This window comes from Eschrichtius robustus, chromosome 13 (genome assembly GCF_028021215.1).
Source record: "Eschrichtius robustus isolate mEscRob2 chromosome 13, mEscRob2.pri, whole genome shotgun sequence".
In the NCBI taxonomy this organism is placed as follows: Eukaryota; Metazoa; Chordata; class Mammalia; order Artiodactyla; family Eschrichtiidae; genus Eschrichtius; species Eschrichtius robustus.
This window is the reverse complement of record NC_090836.1, coordinates 44657153-44663789: the sequence shown is the minus strand read 5'-3', so window position 1 is coordinate 44663789 and position 6637 is coordinate 44657153. Positions and strand designations below refer to the sequence as shown.

The 6637-nt window shown below is 42.0% G+C and overlaps 1 pseudogene; it reads right to left on the bottom strand.

The window, feature by feature from the left end:
• On the bottom strand, nucleotides 1-862 carry LOC137775204 (proteasome subunit alpha type-3 pseudogene; annotated as a pseudogene).
• Between the last annotated feature and the right edge of the window lie 5775 nt (nucleotides 863-6637).

Here is a 6637-nt window from a genome sequence, read left to right as displayed (position 1 = left end):
TTTTACAAGACAAAGATTTAATGAAAGTTGGTCAGTGGGTATGTAATAATCCAAAGGGCTAAATAGTTAAATAGAAGTAAATGAAGTAAATGTTACATGTTATCATCATCTGATTTGTCTTCTTCCTTCAAAGATTCCTTGGCATATTTCTCTGCCTCTTTACTTATATCTTTTGGAACAATTTCATGTCTTCCGTTAGTTATTTCACCAACCCAGCTGAGCTCTAGTTCAAAAGCTTTATCCTTAACTTCACCGCGTACTATGTAAATTAGTTTTGCAACTTCTTTAACAACATCACGGTAGGTCATTTCTTTCATCTGAAGCTTTTGGATTTCTGTCTTCGCAGCTTGCCTGGCTTTGCCAAGGGCATAGCCCCAATAACCATATGAAACACCCGATGGGTCAATCATGTAGAGTTGTGCACCATCATCATCACACTGTAAGACGCTAACAAGAAACTGCAGCCAAAAGGTCTAACAGCACTGTAGAGTGTATAGGCATGTACATACATGGCCACTCTGTCTGCAAGATGTTTTAGTGGAAGGTTATATCCAAAGTTAGATCTAAAGTTGGAAGCCTCTTCTCTTGCAATGTCTGCTAAAGAACGAGCATCTGCCAACAAACCTGCTACTGCCATTCAGACATGCCGATCAACATTAAAAAGTCGTTTGTTAGGACCTTCTTCATAAAGCTTAGAAAGGACTAATTTTTCTACCCCAAAGACAACGCCATCTTTCCATCTGATTCCAATAGCTGTACTTCTATTTTCCACAGCCTTCATAGCATACTCAACTTGAAAAACTCTTGCATCAGGAGAGAATGTAGAGGCTGACAGGTCACACCTGGTGCCGATTGAGCTCATCGTGCTAAAACCACTGGGACGCCTAGGGCTTCAAGGTTTAAAGGGATCCCCCTCACCCTGTTCTCTTTCTGCTTGAGGAGTGTGGGTGGGCTTTTTCTTGCCCAAATCCAGCCTCTGACACCAAAGATGCCATAGTTCTACTTCCTGAATTAGAGATTGTTAATCAAAGGAGGGGCAGGTGAGGGCTTTGGCTAGAGATTTGCCATGTAGTGTTTCAAACTTGAACCCAACTCTGGACTTAGGCAAGAGAGCAGTCGGGTTGCTCATCAGGACAAGCTTGTTTGACAGCAGCAGGCTCAAGTTCTTCTTTTCCTTCTCACTTACCAGTTCAAACTTTTTAATGCTGAAGTGTGTTTGAGAAACAGCTAAAGGCCTGCCCCCTGCCCCTGAGGAGTTTACAAATCTGTAGTTAATTGTGTGCTCTTGACAGATATTAATAAGAATATAATTCAGCTGATTAATGTTTTTATGGTATGTCAGTGGAGAAATGAATAGTGAAATATTCTCTAACAGACAAACCAAAGGTAAATGCAACAGGGGAAGGAGCTAGGGATGAACCTGTCACAGATCCTGGTCGAGTTATACTCTTTTCCACATTGACCTCGCCTTGCCTTGCCTGAGACCAACTCCTCCACCTTCTCTTTCCTTCCCCAAATCTTGCCCATCCTTCAAGGACCAGTTAGACCACTGCACCTCCAGGAAGCCTTCCTGGATGACTCCAGACTCCATTAACCTGTTTTGAACACCAGGATTAATAACCTTTGCCACACAGTTTAGAGCTTAATGATGTACTTAAACTCTTTGCTGCTGTTTTGTGTGATTTCCCAACTAAATGATAACTCTTTTGAGTAATAATCATAGTAACAACATTAAAGCAGTTAATATTTATTAAGCATTTATTATGAGCTTGGTACTTTGCTAATATTGGGTTGGCCAAAAAGTTCATTCGGGCTTTTCTGTAACATGAAAAACCCAAATGAACTTTTTGGCCAACCCAATATATCTGTATATTTTATCTAATTTCATCTGCCCAACAACCCTATGGGGAAGTTCTATTATTATTACCACTTTACAGTTGAGGAAGCTGTGTTGTAGGATAATTTTCAAAAAGGTAAAATAATGACTCACACAAACATGAAGTGAACACATATCAAAGATTTTATTTAACTCACTAATTAAAGAGAAAAACCTGCAATTTGTTAAAACCAACTGAAAGGAGAATCTGAAGAGCAGACATTTATAGGCAATCAGGAATGCTGAAATGAAGTTGCTAATATGTTCAAAACTGGTTAATATTCTATGTGTACTAAAATTTGAAATCATCTTTTCTACTAGGCAGAAACCAATTTTATTTTATTTTTAAATTTATTTTATTATTATTTTGTTGAATGACTATTTAGCAGAGGGAGGAGATGGCCACACTGGAAAGAATTGGTCTTCCGGCATGCAAGGCAGTAGAAGAGTCTGGCTATTAAAGGACTGGAGTAACAGAGCTTCTGTCATTCAGCCTGGACCTCTATCAATGATGAACAGGAGTAGCAATGGCATTTTCTCTCCAGCTGCCCCGGTTGGGCCTTACCCCTGGATATTTAGCCATGGAGCGTGTCTCACTGGCCCTCTTAGAAATCTGTGAGCTACTTAAAAGCCCTTAACAAATTTGTTTTCTCTTTTTTTTTAAATTTATTTATTTTATTTACTTATTTTTGGCCGCGTTGGGTCTTCATTGCTGCACGCAGGCTTTCTCTAGTTGCGGCGAGCGGGGGCTACTCTTCGTTGCGATGCGCGGGCTTCTCATTGCCGTGGCTTCTCTTGTTGCGGAGCACGGGCTCTAGGTGCGCAGGCTTCAGCAGTTGTGGCACGCGGGCTCAGTAGTTGTGGCTCGTGGGCTCCAGAGCGCAGGCTCAGTAGTTGTGGTGCATGGGCTTAGTTGCTCCATGGCATGTGGGATCTTCCCGGACCAGGGCTCAAGCCCGTGTCCCCTGCATTGGCAGGCGGATTCTTAACCACTGCGCCACCAGGGAAGCCCCTGTTTTCTCTTTTATTCAGAAACCAATTTCATCTCACCGGTTATCTCAACGTTCATTTGCATTTCTATGGCCCCACATTATCTGCATTACTATCAGTTTTTCCAACTTGCAGAGCTATAAATGAGTCTAGTCAGAAACAATGAAAGGAAAAAAAAACAAAACAAAACAATGAAAGGGGGACTTCCCTGGCGGCTCAGTGGTTAAGAATCCCCCTGCCAATTCAGGGGACATGGGTTCGAGCCCTGGTCCAGGAAGATCCCACATGCCGCGGACGAGCAACTAGAGAAAGCCCACGTGCAGCAACGAAGACCCAACGCAGCCAAAAATAAAAATAATAATAAAGAAAATAAATTTATTATTATTATTTATTTATTATTAATTAATACTGGGTCTTAGAGTTCTTTCATACTTAGGTACTGAGCACAACACCTAGTGCATATTAGGTGTTCCATAAGTGTGGGTTGGTTAATTGATGAGAGTTTTTGAATGATGGATTATAAAGCTTGTGGTAGATTGAACACCGTGACCAAAATATTTTCCGTCTCTTTCACCAAGAGGGAGAGTCTAATTTCCTACTCCTTGAATCTGGAATTGCCTGTGACTTGCTTTGGCCAGCAGATATGTCAGAAGTGACAATGTGTGACTTCTGGAGCCTAGACTTCCAGAGACCCAGAAGCTTCCACTTTCACTGTCTTGGGACCTGCCCTTACTGAGTAAGAAACCTCTTCTCCAGAAGCTCTTCTTCTGGAGAGTCACATGGAGGAGAACTGAGGCACCCTGGCTGACAGCCCAGTTAACCGTTGTATATGTGAGTGAGGCCATCTTGGACCATCCTGGTCCAGGTGACTGCAGCCACATGAGCAACTCCAGGTGAGACCAGCAGAAGAACTGCCCAGCTGAGCCCAGCTAAAATTGTGCCCTAATAAATTGTTGTTGTTTTAAGCCTCTAAGTCTTGGGGTGTTTTGTTATGTGGTGATGGCTAAACTGATGCAGAGGTGTCAGTGCAGTCATAGAATGTCAGCCGGGAGCAGGGGACAAGTGTTTATTCTTTGGGGAAGGAGGCTGCTCCCTGTGATTTAATTTCCTGGCTCAGCCGTCCTGCGCCCCAGCTGACTGGGACCCCTGTGCTGCTCCTTGACAGAAGTATCACTACCTGGGTATGTTGTTTGGTCCCAAACCTTGTCCACGGAGCCGCTTTGACAGGCTCATTGTCTGCACTGGGCTGATGACTCATTAGAGCAGCGGGAGTCCACCCTCTTCAAAAGAAGAGAGGCTGTGATCAAGCGACACTCTTCTAGAAACTTTACATCTAACAAGGACAGTGTGTGTCCATAATAAAGTACAAAGTTAAATCTGTCGTTGATATCTGCCTCCTCCCTTCCCTCATATGTGTCATGTGACACTTTTACTTTCCAAACATCTTTCTACTTAGCTTGTTTGAGTCCCAACGTAGCCCAGTGAGTGAGAAGGACAGGTGAAGAGATCAAGAGATTTGCCTAGCACCACACAGAGCTTAATCATGGGCCACGTCCCAGGCCTCCTGCTGCAGTGTCCAGTGGCCCAGTGCTGGGACTGCCTAGAGCTGGTTGCATGTGTAGCCCTGTCTCTCTGAGGGCCCCCAATCCAGGCGGTACATCCAGAACATATGTATGAACTCGAGATGATGTCAGGGTGGCAGTGTGGTGTCAGGGAAGACCTCCATTCAGTTCTGTTAAGTCCTTCAGCTGTGTGATCTCAGGCAGTCACTCAACCTTGCTCAGTCTCAACTTCTTCATTTGTAAAATAAGATTTAAATTATATCTACCTATACTTAAAAAACCTGTAAATAGTGGTTGCATCTGGAATAAGGTATGGGGCTGGGCATCTGGGATAGTAGGAAGACCTACTTTTCTTTTCTGTTGTTATATTCACTGGTTTTATTATTATTTTTTAATTTGTATTTATTTTTTGGCTGCACCTTGCAGCATGCGGGATCTTAGTTCCCCGACCAAGGATCAAACCTGTGACCCCTGCAGTGGAAGCGTGGAGTCTTAACCACTGGACCACCAGGGAAGTTGTTTTATTTTTTAGATTCCACATATAAGTGGTAACATGCACTATTTGTGTTTCTCTGTCTGACTTACTTCACTTAGCGTAATGTCCGCCAAGTCCATCCATGTTGCTGCAAATGGCAAAATTTCATTCTTTTTTATGGCTGAATAGTATTCCATTGTATACACCACATTTTCTTTATCCATTCTTCTGTTTTAATTTTTTTTTTTTTTTTTTTTGGCTGTGCCATGTGGCTTGCAGGATCTTAGTTTCCTGACCAGGGATCGAACCCGGGCCCTTGGCAGTGAAAGCGCTGGGTCCTAACCACTGGACCACCAGGGAGTTCCCAATCCATTCTTTTGTTGATGGACAGCTTGGCCATTGTAAATAATGCTGCTATGAACACTGTGTTGCATGTACCTTTCGAATTAGTGTTTTCGTTTTCTTCGGATATATACCCAGGAGTGGAATTGCTGGATCATATGGTAAGACATACTTTTCATTGTATAGCTTTTTTACCATTCAAATTTGTAATTGTGATGATTGAGTTTATGTAAACTTGACTGGGCTACGATGTGCCCAGATCAGTAGTAAAACATTATTTTTGGGTGTGTCTGTTAGGGTGTCTTGGGAAGAGATTAGCATTTGAATCAGTAGACTGAGTGAAGAAGATCATCCTCACCAATTTAGGTGAGCGTCATCCAATCTGCTGAGGGCCTGAATAGAACAAAAAGGTGTAAGGAAGGGTGAATTTGCTCTTTCTACTTGAGCTGAGACATCCATCTTCTGCCTTCGGACAATGGCGCTTGCATTCAGACCAGGAGTTATACCATTGGGCCCCAATTCTCAGGCCTTTGGACTCAGACTGAATAACACTACTGGCTTTCCTGGGTCTCCAGCTTGCAGGCAGCAGATTGTGGGACTTCTTGGCCTCCATAACCATGTGAGCCAATTTCTATTATAAGTCTTGTCTTGGAAATTCCCTGGTTGTCCAGTTGTTGGGACTCTGCGCTTTCACTGCCGACGGCCCGGGTTCGATCCCTGGTCGGGGAAGTAAGATCCTGCATGCTGCGTGGTGTGGTCAAAAAAAAAACCAAAATAAATAAATCTTGTCTTATATATATCCTATTGGTTCTGTTTCTCTGGAGAACTCTGATACAGTAATCGTAGGGCAAATGTTATTAATTCAGTAACAATGCTAATTAACCAAGAAATAAATTATTAGTTCATAATAATTCTAATTAGCCAATAATAAATATATCTAAAAAATGAAATTATGTCTTTCTCCAGTGGCATACCCAGAAACTCCTTCCTCTACAGGACAAAATTATTTTTAGAAAGAATCATTCTTTTCTTGATTCACTTTTTAGCTTAAGAACAATTAGTAATTTAAAAATATTATTTTAAAAGATATTATTCAAATTCAGTGTAACATTTCATGTATGACCTGAAATTTACACTTACCAAGCAAAAATATTATACCTTGCAGTTTGCAGTCATTATTTTTAATTTTAAACACAAGTAAAAGTTGGAAAAGTCCACATAGAATGGCAGAGTTGGAGTTAGCCAAGGGCTGTTTCTTTATAATCACTGTGTGTGGTCCTTGTCTATTTCTCATCTACTATTTAAACCCTGGAAGGTGTATTATCACAAAGGCTGGCTGGGCAAGGGCTTGGACAATTCTGAACTGTTACAAACTTCTCGCCAAATGAACAG